Consider the following 17,580-nt stretch of genomic DNA (forward strand, 5'->3'; position numbering starts at 1 on the left):
GCCGTTTTCAGAAATTGGCATATTTTCGGTACAAAAAGTCATAATTTGAAAATGAAAATAGATGCAAAGAGTCAGAATTCGACTCAAAAATTATGTTCAGGAGTCAAATTTCCGACATTTCAGATATTTTGAAAACTGCAGGGGGATTTGGGCAGAATATGCCCCATCGCCGTTATCAGTTATTGGCATATTTTCGGTATAAAAAGTCGTAATTTGAAAATGAAAATAGGTGCAGAGAGTCAGAATTCGGCTCAAAAATCACGCTCAGGAGTCAAATTTCCGACATTTCAAATATTTTGAAAACTGGAGGGGGGTTTGGGCAAAATATGACCCATCGCTGTTTTCAGTAATTGGCATATTTTCGGTATAAAAAATCGTAATTTGAAAATTAAAATAGGTACAGAGAGTCAGAATTCACCTCAGAAATCACGCTCAGGAGTCAAATTTCCGACATTTCAGATATTTTGAAAACTGCAGGGGGGTTTGGGCAAGATATGACTCACCGATGTTTTCAGTAATTGGCATATTTTCAGTGTAAAAAGTAGTAATTTGAAAATGAAAATAGGTGCAGAGAGTCACAATTCGACACAAAAATCACGCTAAGGGGTAAAATTTCCGACAGTTCAGATATTTTCAAAAGTGCAGGGGGGTTTGGGCAAAATATGACCCACCGACGTTTTCAGTAATTGGCATATTTTCGGTATAAAAAGTCGTAATTTGAAAATGAAAATAGGTGCAGAGAGACAGAATTCGGCTCAAAAATCACGCTCAGGAGTCAAATTTCCGACATATCAGACATTTAGAAAACTGGAGGGGGGTTTGGGCAAAATATGACCCATCGCTATTTTCAGTAATAAGCATATTTTCGGTATAAAAAGTCGTAATTTTAAAATAAAAATAGGTGCAGAGAGTCAGAATTCTGTTAAAAAATCACTCCCAGTAGTCAAATTTCCGACATTTCAGATATTTTGAAAAGTGCAGGGGGGTTCGGGCAAAATATGAAACATCGCCGTTTTCAGTAATTGTCATATTTTCGGTATAAAAAGTCGTAACTTGAAAAGGAAAATAGGTGCAGATAGTCCGTATTCAGTTAAAAAAAATACGCTCAGGAGTCAAATTTCCAACATTTCGTATATTTTGAAAACTGCATGGGGGTTTGGGCAAAATATGACCCATCGCCGTTTTCAGTAATTGGCGTATTTTTTGTATAAAAAGTCGTAATTTGAAAAGGAAAATAGGTGCAGAGAGTCAGAATTCACCTAAAAAATCACGGTCAGGAGTCAAATTCCCGACATTTCAGATATTTTGAAAACTGCAGGGGGGTTTCGGCAAAATATGACTCACCGACGTTTTCAGTAATTGGCCTATTTTTGGTATAAAAAGTTGTAATTTTTAAATGAAAATAGGTGCAAAGTCAGAATTTACTTCAAAAATCACGCTCAAGAGTTAGATATATACGTAGGTCCCTCCAATGAGGAACTAGAGTGAGACTGGGAGCTGCCAGGGCCGGCCCGAGGCTTGCTGGCGTCCCCAGCAAGCCTCAACTTCCGCGACCTTACAAACTCAGTTTTGTTAAATCTTCACAAGGAAGAACAACTGTAAATGTAGGAACAGTTTATTACTACATACAAGCTAAAGAAAACAGTTCGGAAACTAAGAATTTGAAGCTGCCGAAAAAACATTAGAAAGTTGTTTATGGGGAGGTACAGTAGTTTGACCTTGGGGGGAGGGGGAGGACCTCGATATAAGCATTACATGTATATATTCACGGGCTGCCTATCCCCAGACGCAATGAATTATTATTATTATATACTTTAAACTTTTGTATCAAAATCTCCCCTCCTCCCAAGGTCGTACTATTGACCTTTTCCAGGTTGTATCCCCACAAGATTTCTTGATTGTTGCCGCCGGAGGTGGATAGTTTATTGTGCACGCCATACTCATCCTGTGAGCGGTAGCGCAAAAAGCATTACAGAGGGCACAAAAGGTCTTTATCAGACCTCTTAGATAATTACATAAACAATTTTCATCTATCCTTCACAATTTATAGTTACTATGTCAGCTAGTTACAAAAAAAGTGCTATTTCAAGAGTTATATATTTACAGTAAGTCATTATACATTAATGGTAGGTCTTATCGCTAATACATAATTGTTTGATCAAAGGAGATATTACAGTCGAGGTGGAGATGCAGTTTATTATCAGTCTTCACAATGCTGAGTTTCTTAATCCCATATGTCATTTATCTACTGGGAGCGAAATATGGATACAGCCCAAGGATTTCAGGTATTTTATCCTTGGTAATAAGATAGGTTGCCATATCATACAGCGTGAGCTTAGATTTATCTCTAAATGGCTCAAATTTACAACAATCCATGATATAGTGTTCGGGTATGTGTCCCTGTCTTTGTCCACACACTTTACACTTTACTTCATCTAAATCCCTATACAAGCCGAACTGCCAGAGATATTTTGATATTTCAGATATTTCGAAAATTGTAGGGTGTTTGGGCAAAATATGACCCATTGCCGTTTTCAGAAATTGGCATATTTTCGGTACAAAAAGTCATAATTTGAAAATGAAAATAGATGCAAAGAGTCAGAATTCGACTAAAAAATTATGTTCAGGAGTCAAATTTCCGACATTTCAGATATTTTGAAAACTGCAGGGGGATTTGGGCAGAATATGCCCCATCGCCGTTATCAGTTATTGGCATATTTTCGGTATAAAAAGTCGTAATTTGAAAATGAAAATAGGTGCAGAGAGTCAGAATTCGGCTCAAAAATCACGCTCAGGAGTCAAATTTCCGACATTTCAAATATTTTGAAAACTGGAGGGGGGTTTGGGCAAAATATGACCCATCGCTGTTTTCAGTAATTGGCATATTTTCGGTATAAAAAATCGTAATTTGAAAATTAAAATAGGTACAGAGAGTCAGAATTCACCTCAGAAATCACGCTCAGGAGTCAAATTTCCGACATTTCAGATATTTTGAAAACTGCAGGGGGGTTTGGGCAAGATATGACTCACCGATGTTTTCAGTAATTGGCATATTTTCAGTGTAAAAAGTAGTAATTTGAAAATGAAAATAGGTGCAGAGAGTCACAATTCGACACAAAAATCACGCTAAGGGGTAAAATTTCCGACAGTTCAGATATTTTCAAAAGTGCAGGGGGGTTTGGGCAAAATATGACCCACCGACGTTTTCAGTAATTGGCATATTTTCGGTATAAAAAGTCGTAATTTGAAAATGAAAATAGGTGCAGAGAGACAGAATTCGGCTCAAAAATCACGCTCAGGAGTCAAATTTCCGACATATCAGACATTTAGAAAACTGGAGGGGGGTTTGGGCAAAATATGACCCATCGCTATTTTCAGTAATAAGCATATTTTCGGTATAAAAAGTCGTAATTTTAAAATAAAAATAGGTGCAGAGAGTCAGAATTCTGTTAAAAAATCACTCCCAGTAGTCAAATTTCCGACATTTCAGATATTTTGAAAAGTGCAGGGGGGTTTGGGCAAAATATGAAACATCGCCGTTTTCAGTAATTGTCATATTTTCGGTATAAAAAGTCGTAACTTGAAAAGGAAAATAGGTGCAGATAGTCCGTATTCAGTTAAAAAAAATACGCTCAGGAGTCAAATTTCCAACATTTCGTATATTTTGAAAACTGCATGGGGGTTTGGGCAAAATATGACCCATCGCCGTTTTCAGTAATTGGCGTATTTTTTGTATAAAAAGTCGTAATTTGAAAAGGAAAATAGGTGCAGAGAGTCAGAATTCACCTAAAAAATCACGGTCAGGAGTCAAATTCCCGACATTTCAGATATTTTGAAAACTGCAGGGGGGTTTCGGCAAAATATGACTCACCGACGTTTTCAGTAATTGGCCTATTTTTGGTATAAAAAGTTGTAATTTTTAAATGAAAATAGGTGCAAAGTCAGAATTTACTTCAAAAATCACGCTCAAGAGTTAGATATATACGTAGGTCCCTCCAAGGAGGAACTAGAGTGAGACTGGGAGCTGCCAGGGCCGGCCCGAGGCTTGCTGGCGTCCCCAGCAAGCCTCAACTTCCGCGACCTTACAAACTCAGTTTTGTTAAATCTTCACAAGGAAGAACAACTGTAAATGTAGGAACAGTTTATTACTACATACAAGCTAAAGAAAACAGTTCGGAAACTAAGAATTTGAAGCTGCCGAAAAAACATTAGAAAGTTGTTTATGGGGAGGGACAGTAGTTTGACCTTGGGGGGAGGGGGAGGACCTCGATATAAGCATTACATGTATATATTCACGGGCTGCCTATCCCCAGACGCAATGAATTATTATTATTATATACTTTAAACTTTTGTATCAAAATCTCCCCTCCTCCCAAGGTCGTACTATTGACCTTTTCCAGGTTGTATCCCCACAAGATTTCTTGATTGTTGCCGCCGGAGGTGGATAGTTTATTGTGCACGCCATACTCATCCTGTGAGCGGTAGCGCAAAAAGCATTACAGAGGGCACAAAAGGTCTTTATCAGACCTCTTAGATAATTACATAAACAATTTTCATCTATCCTTCACAATTTATAGTTACTATGTCAGCTAGTTACAAAAAAAGTGCTATTTCAAGAGTTATATATTTACAGTAAGTCATTATACATTAATGGTAGGTCTTATCGCTAATACATAATTGTTTGATCAAAGGAGATATTACAGTCGAGGTGGAGATGCAGTTTATTATCAGTCTTCACAATGCTGAGTTTCTTAATCCCATATGTCATTTATCTACTGGGAGCGAAATATGGATACAGCCCAAGGATTTCAGGTATTTTATCCTTGGTAATAAGATAGGTTGCCATATCATACAGCGTGAGCTTAGATTTATCTCAAAATGACTCAAATTTACAACAATCCATGATATAGTGTTCGAGTATGTGTCCCTGTCTTTGTCCACACACTTTACACTTTACTTCATCTAAATCCCTATACAAGCCGAACTGCCAGAGATATTTTGATATTTCAGATATTTCGAAAATTGTAGGGTGTTTGGGCAAAATATGACCCATTGCCGTTTTCAGAAATTGGCATATTTTCGGTACAAAAAGTCATAATTTGAAAATGAAAATAGATGCAAAGAGTCAGAATTCGACTAAAAAATTATGTTCAGGAGTCAAATTTCCGACATTTCAGATATTTTGAAAACTGCAGGGGGATTTGGGCAGAATATGCCCCATCGCCGTTATCAGTTATTGGCATATTTTCGGTATAAAAAGTCGTAATTTGAAAATGAAAATAGGTGCAGAGAGTCAGAATTCGGCTCAAAAATCACGCTCAGGAGTCAAATTTCCGACATTTCAAATATTTTGAAAACTGGAGGGGGGTTTGGGCAAAATATGACCCATCGCTGTTTTCAGTAATTGGCATATTTTCGGTATAAAAAATCGTAATTTGAAAATTAAAATAGGTACAGAGAGTCAGAATTCACCTCAGAAATCACGCTCAGGAGTCAAATTTCCGACATTTCAGATATTTTGAAAACTGCAGGGGGGTTTGGGCAAGATATGACTCACCGATGTTTTCAGTAATTGGCATATTTTCAGTGTAAAAAGTAGTAATTTGAAAATGAAAATAGGTGCAGAGAGTCACAATTCGACACAAAAATCACGCTAAGGGGTAAAATTTCCGACAGTTCAGATATTTTCAAAAGTGCAGGGGGGTTTGGGCAAAATATGACCCACCGACGTTTTCAGTAATTGGCATATTTTCGGTATAAAAAGTCGTAATTTGAAAATGAAAATAGGTGCAGAGAGACAGAATTCGGCTCAAAAATCACGCTCAGGAGTCAAATTTCCGACATATCAGACATTTAGAAAACTGGAGGGGGGTTTGGGCAAAATATGACCCATCGCTATTTTCAGTAATAAGCATATTTTCGGTATAAAAAGTCGTAATTTTAAAATAAAAATAGGTGCAGAGAGTCAGAATTCTGTTAAAAAATCACTCCCAGTAGTCAAATTTCCGACATTTCAGATATTTTGAAAAGTGCAGGGGGGTTTGGGCAAAATATGAAACATCGCCGTTTTCAGTAATTGTCATATTTTCGGTATAAAAAGTCGTAACTTGAAAAGGAAAATAGGTGCAGATAGTCCGTATTCAGTTAAAAAAAATACGCTCAGGAGTCAAATTTCCAACATTTCGTATATTTTGAAAACTGCATGGGGGTTTGGGCAAAATATGACCCATCGCCGTTTTCAGTAATTGGCGTATTTTTTGTATAAAAAGTCGTAATTTGAAAAGGAAAATAGGTGCAGAGAGTCAGAATTCACCTAAAAAATCACGGTCAGGAGTCAAATTCCCGACATTTCAGATATTTTGAAAACTGCAGGGGGGTTTCGGCAAAATATGACTCACCGACGTTTTCAGTAATTGGCCTATTTTTGGTATAAAAAGTTGTAATTTTTAAATGAAAATAGGTGCAAAGTCAGAATTTACTTCAAAAATCACGCTCAAGAGTTAGATATATACGTAGGTCCCTCCAAGGAGGAACTAGAGTGAGACTGGGAGCTGCCAGGGCCGGCCCGAGGCTTGCTGGCGTCCCCAGCAAGCCTCAACTTCCGCGACCTTACAAACTCAGTTTTGTTAAATCTTCACAAGGAAGAACAACTGTAAATGTAGGAACAGTTTATTACTACATACAAGCTAAAGAAAACAGTTCGGAAACTAAGAATTTGAAGCTGCCGAAAAAACATTAGAAAGTTGTTTATGGGGAGGGACAGTAGTTTGACCTTGGGGGGAGGGGGAGGACCTCGATATAAGCATTACATGTATATATTCACGGGCTGCCTATCCCCAGACGCAATGAATTATTATTATTATATACTTTAAACTTTTGTATCAAAATCTCCCCTCCTCCCAAGGTCGTACTATTGACCTTTTCCAGGTTGTATCCCCACAAGATTTCTTGATTGTTGCCGCCGGAGGTGGATAGTTTATTGTGCACGCCATACTCATCCTGTGAGCGGTAGCGCAAAAAGCATTACAGAGGGCACAAAAGGTCTTTATCAGACCTCTTAGATAATTACATAAACAATTTTCATCTATCCTTCACAATTTATAGTTACTATGTCAGCTAGTTACAAAAAAAGTGCTATTTCAAGAGTTATATATTTACAGTAAGTCATTATACATTAATGGTAGGTCTTATCGCTAATACATAATTGTTTGATCAAAGGAGATATTACAGTCGAGGTGGAGATGCAGTTTATTATCAGTCTTCACAATGCTGAGTTTCTTAATCCCATATGTCATTTATCTACTGGGAGCGAAATATGGATACAGCCCAAGGATTTCAGGTATTTTATCCTTGGTAATAAGATAGGTTGCCATATCATACAGCGTGAGCTTAGATTTATCTCAAAATGACTCAAATTTACAACAATCCATGATATAGTGTTCGAGTATGTGTCCCTGTCTTTGTCCACACACTTTACACTTTACTTCATCTAAATCCCTATACAAGCCGAACTGCCAGAGATATTTTGATATTTCAGATATTTCGAAAATTGTAGGGTGTTTGGGCAAAATATGACCCATTGCCGTTTTCAGAAATTGGCATATTTTCGGTACAAAAAGTCATAATTTGAAAATGAAAATAGATGCAAAGAGTCAGAATTCGACTAAAAAATTATGTTCAGGAGTCAAATTTCCGACATTTCAGATATTTTGAAAACTGCAGGGGGATTTGGGCAGAATATGCCCCATCGCCGTTATCAGTTATTGGCATATTTTCGGTATAAAAAGTCGTAATTTGAAAATGAAAATAGGTGCAGAGAGTCAGAATTCGGCTCAAAAATCACGCTCAGGAGTCAAATTTCCGACATTTCAAATATTTTGAAAACTGGAGGGGGGTTTGGGCAAAATATGACCCATCGCTGTTTTCAGTAATTGGCATATTTTCGGTATAAAAAATCGTAATTTGAAAATTAAAATAGGTACAGAGAGTCAGAATTCACCTCAGAAATCACGCTCAGGGGTCAAATTTCCGACATTTCAGATATTTTGAAAACTGCAGGGGGGTTTGGGCAAGATATGACTCACCGATGTTTTCAGTAATTGGCATATTTTCAGTGTAAAAAGTAGTAATTTGAAAATGAAAATAGGTGCAGAGAGTCACAATTCGACACAAAAATCACGCTAAGGGGTAAAATTTCCGACAGTTCAGATATTTTCAAAAGTGCAGGGGGGTTTGGGCAAAATATGACCCACCGACGTTTTCAGTAATTGGCATATTTTCGGTATAAAAAGTCGTAATTTGAAAATGAAAATAGGTGCAGAGAGACAGAATTCGGCTCAAAAATCACGCTCAGGAGTCAAATTTCCGACATATCAGACATTTAGAAAACTGGAGGGGGGTTTGGGCAAAATATGACCCATCGCTATTTTCAGTAATAAGCATATTTTCGGTATAAAAAGTCGTAATTTTAAAATAAAAATAGGTGCAGAGAGTCAGAATTCTGTTAAAAAATCACTCCCAGTAGTCAAATTTCCGACATTTCAGATATTTTGAAAAGTGCAGGGGGGTTTGGGCAAAATATGAAACATCGCCGTTTTCAGTAATTGTCATATTTTCGGTATAAAAAGTCGTAACTTGAAAAGGAAAATAGGTGCAGATAGTCCGTATTCAGTTAAAAAAAATACGCTCAGGAGTCAAATTTCCAACATTTCGTATATTTTGAAAACTGCATGGGGGTTTGGGCAAAATATGACCCATCGCCGTTTTCAGTAATTGGCGTATTTTTTGTATAAAAAGTCGTAATTTGAAAAGGAAAATAGGTGCAGAGAGTCAGAATTCACCTAAAAAATCACGGTCAGGAGTCAAATTCCCGACATTTCAGATATTTTGAAAACTGCAGGGGGGTTTCGGCAAAATATGACTCACCGACGTTTTCAGTAATTGGCCTATTTTTGGTATAAAAAGTTGTAATTTTTAAATGAAAATAGGTGCAAAGTCAGAATTTACTTCAAAAATCACGCTCAAGAGTTAGATATATACGTAGGTCCCTCCAAGGAGGAACTAGAGTGAGACTGGGAGCTGCCAGGGCCGGCCCGAGGCTTGCTGGCGTCCCCAGCAAGCCTCAACTTCCGCGACCTTACAAACTCAGTTTTGTTAAATCTTCACAAGGAAGAACAACTGTAAATGTAGGAACAGTTTATTACTACATACAAGCTAAAGAAAACAGTTCGGAAATGATGGAATAAATAAATATATTTAACAAGAGTATCATTTGCCTCCCACAAATACAAGTGATGAAACAGTCGTAAGCTGGAGCGTTGTACTGAACGCTCCAGACGTCAATAAGGAGGTGCGGCTCTTTAGCAAATACCGTCTTGTGATTGGCTGTTGCAGGGAATGTCAACACTCTTTCTATGAATGAAATGCAAACTAAGAAATATGTCCTTTTGTACAACAACATCTTTGTTTTGTACCTCACAGAAACTTCCATCTGACTTAATAATGTAGCCCAATAAGAGGGCGGTGCACTGCCCTCTTATGCAAGGGCGGTCATATATCCATGTTATAGATTGTTATTATTATTATTAGTATTATTATTATGATCTGTGTGAGACAACTCCCACTGAAGACGGCAGAAATTATGTAGCCTCAGGCCTCTTGAAAAGTCGTCAGTGAAGCAATTGCTCCGGAAGTGTTCGAACGTCAACAAATCTGAGTCGTGTGTAAATCGTTTTCATTCTTAAATAAGTGGGTTTGGCGCGTGCATGGAATCACTTTTCGGTCTTTGTTTGGAGGACAGGCTGCACCAAACAGTCCCTCCTCATTAACAAAGGGTTAAATGCTCATTAATCTTCCCGCCAAACCCCATTTATGGTTGGAAAGATTTTTACACATGACTCACAACTGATGACATTCGAACATTTCTCAAACAGTGCTTCGTTGACGTTCTCTGTTCGAATCCCAACTCCGTAAATGGTTCACCAAAGCACTTCAAATGGAAATAATCGCCAATATAACCTGAACACCTAACTAAACGCAGAACTTGAATATCTAATAATATTCATTCATGTAAAAGCAGAAACTTATTTTTAATACCCAATATATATCAAAATTGAACTTTTTAAATTGATAAATACTTGATATTTTTCATTATTTATTTGATAATTATATTTTATAATAATTAGTGAGTACAAACACGAAATACTTAATCGTGTGACATATATAGAAACAGGATAGGAAATGATAGGCTTTTGTCAGGTCCACCAGAACTCCGGCACCTATAAAATTGGCACTGCACTACTGTGTATAAGATTAATGTAATAAACGCATTTATGCGCAGAACCATTCCTCATTGTTTCGATTTATATAACATCCACAAGGAAGTGGAGAGAAGCCGTCAAGAATTAATAAACAAGTACACGAACAGAGAAGTCAACACCCATATCGGAAGATATTTAGAAAAATGATACAACATTCCTCCCATAAAACTATTACAAAACCCACTATGAGCTCTTTTAATTGCATAATTTAGTCATTTTTGTGTAACAACTTTATATTTGTAATTGACAAGAGATAAAACAAAAAAGCCATAAGCGAGATCGGTGTACTGAACACTTCCCATAGGAGGCGGAGCTGTAGCAAATACCTTCCTGTGATTGGCTGTTGCAGGGAATGCCAACACTCTTTCTATGAATAAAATGCAAACTAAGAAATATGTCCTTTTGCGCAATATGTTTTGTTCCTGAAAGACATTTCCATCTAACTTAATAATGTCGTCCAATAATAGGCCGGAGCATCGTATCATCGATGTTATAGATTATTATTATTATTATTGTCAGGCAACTGTCACTGCAGACGAGAGAAGTTAGGTAGCCAGGCCAGATTTCTGTACCACCTTTATATCCTGCAGTATTTAGTTATCACTTTATTAATACTTTTAAATAATTAGCACTAAACTTTTTAGGTAGATTAAAGTTGACGCAGAATGTCATAAGCAGGGCTGGTGTGCTGAACAATGATATTTTTATTAAATTGATGGCACCTTTAGCTGATCCCTTCCTGTGATTGGCTGTTGTGCTGAATGTCAACAAAGAATATCTCATTGATTATGCACCCCATACCAATTGTGGGCGGAGCTTGGAACTTCCTACCCGAGCACAACAACCCGCCTTATGGGTTGCTGTTTGACTATTTATAGTGCGTTGGAAAAATCAGAGATGGCGTTAGTTGTATTTTGAAGGGTAAAATGTTAATAGTGCAATTTGATTACAACAGATGGCATAAGCTGTATCTTATGGCTACTATTTCAGGCCTCTTGATAGTGTTCTTTTCTGCCGATAGATGGCAGCAGGTGTATTATTTTTACTTCCACATTCCCTTTAAACTCTGATCTACAAATCCCGTAGCTTATGACAAAGTTTTATGCAATGCTGTTACTAGGTAATTGAAGTTCTGCAATAATTTTTTTTATATGTTGTTGAGGATATCATCATATAACGTCTATTTAGGACATGTTGTTCTTTGTTGAGATGTGAACCTTTTCCAAATAAATTAAATATTAGACTGTAATATTATTAAAACAACAAATTATGCATTAACAGCATTTCATGCTAAAAATACTTTGATATATTGAAATTTGGTTGTGAATTCCAATCCAAGAATCTCCTATGACGATACTGAGCTGTGTTCGCTTTAGCAAACTATACATATACACTAAGGCACACTATACATATAATAATAATTAATAATAAACCATTGTATAGGGGACAGGTAGCCAGAGTGTATATATACATGTTAGGCATATACGTAGGTCCCTCCAAGGAGGAACTAGAGTGAGACTGGGAGCTGCCAGGGCCGGCCCGAGGCTTGCAAACCTCAACTTCCGCGACCTTACAAACTCACTTTTGTTAAATCTTCACAAGGAAGAACAACTGTAAATGTAGGAACAGTTTATTACTACATACAAGCTAAAGAAAACAGTTCGGAAACTAAGAATTTGAAGCTGCCGAAAAAACATTAGAAAGTTGTTTATGGGGAGGGACAGTAGTTTGACCTTGGGGGGGGGGAGGACCTCGATATAAGCTTAACATGTATATATTCACGGGCTGCCTATCCCCAGACGCAATGAATTATTATTATTATATACTTTAAACTTTTGTATCAAAATCTCCCCTCCTCCCAAGGTCGAACTATTGACCTTTTCCAGGTTGTATCCCCACAAGATTTTGTGATTGTTGCCGCCGGAGGTGGATAGTTTATTGTGCACCCCATACTCATCCTGTGAGCGGTAGCGCAAAAAGCATTACAGAGGGCACAAAAGGTCTTTATCAGACCTCTTAGATAATTACATAAACAATTTTCATCTATCCTTCACAATTTATAGTTACTATGTCAGCTAGTTACAGAAAAAGTGCTATTTCAAGAGTTATATATTTACAGTAAGTCTATAAATTAATGGTAGGTCTTATCGCTAATACATAATTGTTTGATCAAAGGAGATATTACAGTCGAGGTGGAGATGCAGTTTATTATCAGTCTTCACAATGCTGAGTTTCTTAATCCCATATGTCATTTATCTACTGGGAGCGAAATATGGATACAGCCCAAGGATTTCAGGTATTTTATCCTTGGTAATAAGATAGGTTGCCATATCATACAGCGTGAGCTTAGATTTATCTCTAAATGGCTCAAATTTACAACAATCCATGATATAGTGTTCGAGTATGTGTCCCTGTCTTTGTCCACACACTTTACACTTTACTTCATCTAAATCCCTATACAAGCCGAACTGCCAGAGATATTTTGATATTTCAGATATTTCGAAAATTGCAGGGTGTTTGGGCAAAATATGACCCATTGCCGTTTTCAGAAATTGGCATATTTTCGGTACAAAAAGTCATAATTTGAAAATGAAAATAGGTGCAGAGAGTCAGAATTAAGCTAAAAAATCACGGTCAGGAGTCAAATTTCCGACATTTCAGATATTTTGAAAACTGCAGGGTGGTTTGGTCAAAATATGACCCATCGCTGTTTTCAGTAATTGGCATATTTTCGGTATAAAAAATCATAATTTGAAAATTAAAATAGGTACAGAGAGTCAGAATTCACCTCAGAAATCACGCTCAGGAGTCAAATTTCCGACATTTCAGATATTTTGAAAACTGCAGGGGGGTTTGGGCAAAATATGACTCACCGATGTTTTCAGTAATTGGCATATTTTCAGTGTAAAAAGTCGTAATTTGAAAATGAAAATAGGTGCAGAGAGTCACAATTCGACACAAAAATCACGCTCAGGGGTAAAATTTCCGACATTTCAGATATTTTGAAAACTGCAGGGGGGTTTGGGCAAAATATGACCCACCGACGTTTTCAGTAATTGGCATATTTTCGGTATAAAAAGTCGTAATTTGAAAATGAAAATAGGTGCAGAGAGACAGAATTCGGCTCAAAAATCACGCTCAGGAGTCAAATTTCCGACGTATCAGACATTTAGAAAACTGGAGGGGGGTTTGGGCAAAATATGACCCATCGCTATTTTCAGTAATAAGCATATTTTCGGTATAAAAAGTCGTAATTTTAAAATAAAAATAGGTGCAGAGAGTCAGAATTCTGTTAAAAAATCACTCCCAGGAGTCAAATTTCCGACATTTCAGATATTTTGAAAAGTGCAGGGGGGTTTGGGCACAATATGAAACATCGCCGTTTTCAGTAATTGTCATATTTTCGGTATAAAAAGTCGTAACTTGAAAAGGAAAATAGGTGCAGATAGTCCGTATTCAGCTAAAAAATTACGCGCAGGAGTCAAATTTCCAACATTTCGTATATTTTGAAAACTGCATGGGGGTTTGTGCAAAATATGACCCTTCGCCGTTTTCAGTAATTGCCGTATTTTTTGTATAAAAAGTCGTAATTTGAAAAGGAAGATAGGTGCAGAGAGTCAGAATTCACCTCAAAAATCACGGTCAGGAGTCAAATTCCCGACATTTCAGATATTTTGAAAACTGCAGGGGGGTTTGGGCAAAATATGACTCAATTACTTTCAATTACTTATCAATTACTGAAAACCGACGTTTTCAGTAATTGGCCTATTTTTGGTATAAAAAGTTGTAATTTTTAAATGAAAATAGGTGCAGAGTCAGAATTTACCTCAAAAATCACGCTCAAGAGTTAGATATATACGTAGGTCCCTCCAAGGAGGAACTAGAGTGAGACTGGGAGCTGCCAGGGCCGGCCCGAGGCTTGCTGGCGTCCCCAGCAAGCCTCAACTTCCGCGACCTTACAAACTCAGTTTTGTTAAATCTTCACAGGGAAGAACAACTGAAAATGTAGGAACAGTTTATTACTACATACAAGCTAAAGAAAACAGTTCGGAAATGATGGAATAAATAAATATATTTAACAAGAGTATCATTTGCCTCCCATAAATACCAGTGATGAAACAGTCATAAGCTGGAGCGTTGTACTGAATGCTCCAGATGTCAATAAGGAGGTGCGGCTCTTTAGCAAATACCGTCTTGTGATTGGCTGTTACAGGGAATGTCAACACTCTTTCTATGAATGAAATGCAAACTAAGAAATACGTCCTTTTGTACAACAACATCTTTGTTTTGTACCTCACAGACACTTCCATCTGACTTAATAATGTAGCCCAATAAGAGGCCGGTGCACTGTATTATCCATGTTATAGATTATTATTATTATTATTATTATTATTATTATTATTATTATTATTATTATTATTATTATTATTATTATTATTATTATTATTATTATTATTATTATGATTTGTGTGAGACAACTCCCACTGAAGACGGCAGAAGTTATGTAGCCACAGGCTTCTTGAAAAGTCGTCAGTGAAGAGTTGTTCCGGAAGTGTTCGAACGTCAACAAATCTGAGTCGTGTGTAAACCGTTTTCATTCATAAATAAGTGGGTTTGGCGGGTGCATGGAATCACTTTTGGGTCTTTGTTTGGAGGACGGGCTGCACCAAACAGTCCCTCCTCATTAACAAAGGGTTAAATGCTCATTAATCTTCCCGCCAAACCTCATTTATGGTTGGAAAGATTTTTACACATGACTCACAACTGATGACATTCGAACATTTCTCAAACAGTGCTTCGTTGACGTTCTCTGTTCGAATCCCAACTCCGTAAATGGTTCACCAAAGCATTTCAAATGGAAATAATCGCCAATATAACCTGAACGCCTAACTAAACACAGAACTTGCATATCTAATAATATTCATTTATGCAAAAGGAGAAACTTATTTTTAATGCCCAATATATATTAAAATTGAACTTCTTAAATTGATAAATACTTGATGTTTTTCTTTATTTATTTGATAATTATATTATATAATAATTAGTGAGTACAAACACGAAATACTTAATCGTGTGACATATATAGAAACAGGATAGGAAATGATAGGCTTTTGTCAGGTCCACCAGAACTCCGGCAGCTATAAACTTTGCACTGCACTACTGTGTATAAGATTAATGTAATAAACGCATTTATACGCAGAACCATTCCTCATTGTTTCGATTTATATAACATCCACAAGGAAGTGGAGAGAAGCCGTCAAGAATTAATAAACAAGTACACGAACAGAGAAGTCAACACCCATATCGGAAGATATTTAGAAAAATGATACAACCTTCCTCCCATAAAACTATTACAAAACCCACTATGAGCTCTTTTAATTGCATAATTTAGCCATTTTTGTGTAACAACTTTATATATGTAATTGACAAGAGATAAAATAAAAAGCCATAAGCGAGATCGGTGTACTGAACACTTCCCATAGGAGGCGGAGCTGTAGCAAATACCTTCCTGTGATTGGCTGTTGCAGGGAATGCCAACACTCTTTCTATGAATAAAATGCAAACTAAGAAATATGTCCTTTTGCGCAATATGTTTTGTTCCTGAAAGACATTTCCATCTAACTTAATAATGTAGTCCAATAATAGGCCGAAGCATCGTATCATCGATGTTATAGATTATTATTATTATTATTGTCAGGCAACTCCCACTGCAGACGAGAGAAGTTAGGTAGCCAGGCCAGATTTCTGTACCACCTTTATATCCTGCAGTATTTAGTTATCACTTTATTAATACTTTTAAATAATTAGCACTAAACTTTTTAGGTAGATTAAAGTTGACGCAGAATGTCATAAGCAGGGCTGGTGTGCTGAACAATGATATTTTTATTAAATTGATGGCACCTTTAGCTGATCCCTTCCTGTGATTGGCTGTTGTGCTGAATGTCAACAAAGAATATCTCATTGATTATGCACCCCATACCAATTGTGGGCGGAGCTTGGAACCTCCTACCCGAGCACAACAACCCGCCTTATGGGTTGCTGTTTGACTATTTATAGTGCGTTGGAAAAATCAGAGATGGCGTTAGTTGTATTTTAAAGGGTAAAATGTTAATAGTGCAATTTGATTCCAACAGATGGCATAAGCTGTATCTTATGGCTACTATTTCAGGCCTCTTGATAGTGTTCTTTTCTGCCGATAGATGGCAGCAGGTGTATTATTTTTACTTCCGCATTCCCTTTAAACTCTGATCTACAAATCCCGTAGCTTATGACAAAGTTTTATGCAATGCTGTTACTAGGTAATTGAAGTTCTGCAATAATTTTTTTTATATGTTGTTGAGGATATCATCATATAACGTCTATTTAGGACATGTTGTTCTTTGTTGAGATGTGAACCTTTTCCAAATAAATTAAATATTAGACTGTAATATTATTAAAACAACAAATTATGCATTAACAGCATTTCATGCTAAAAATACTTGGATATATTGAAATTTGGTTGTGAATTCCAATCCAAGAATCTCCTATGACGATACTGAGCTGTGTTCGCTTTAGCAAACTATACATATACACTAAGGCACACTATACATATAATAATAATTAATAATAAACCATTGTATAGGGGACAGGTAGCCAGAGTGTATATATACATGTTAGGCATATACGTAGGTCCCTCCAAGGAGGAACTAGAGTGAGACTGGGAGCTGCCAGGGCCGGCCCGAGGCTTGCAAACCTCAACTTCCGCGACCTTACAAACTCACTTTTGTTAAATCTTCACAAGGAAGAACAACTGTAAATGTAGGAACAGTTTATTACTACATACAAGCTAAAGAAAACAGTTCGGAAACTAAGAATTTGAAGCTGCCGAAAAAACATTAGAAAGTTGTTTCTGGGGAGGGAGTAGTTTGACCTTGAGGGGGGGGGGGAGGACCTAGATATAAGCTTAACATGTATATATTCACGGGCTGCCTATCCCCAGACGCAATGAATTATTATTATTATATACTTTAAACTTTTGTATCAAAATCTCCCCTCCTCCCAAGGTCGAACTATTGACCTTTTCCAGGATGTATCCCCACAAGATTTTGTGATTGTTGCCGCCGGACATGGATAGTTTATTGTGCACGCCATACTCATCCTGTGAGCGGTAGCGCAAAAAGCATTACAGAGGGCACAAAAGGTCTTTATCAGACCTCTTAGATAATTACATAAACAATTTTCATCTATCCTTCACAATTTATAGTTACTATGTCAGCTAGTT

The sequence above is a fragment of the Procambarus clarkii genome, chromosome 50 (genome assembly GCF_040958095.1).
Source record: "Procambarus clarkii isolate CNS0578487 chromosome 50, FALCON_Pclarkii_2.0, whole genome shotgun sequence".
NCBI classification, from domain to species: Eukaryota; Metazoa; Arthropoda; class Malacostraca; order Decapoda; family Cambaridae; genus Procambarus; species Procambarus clarkii.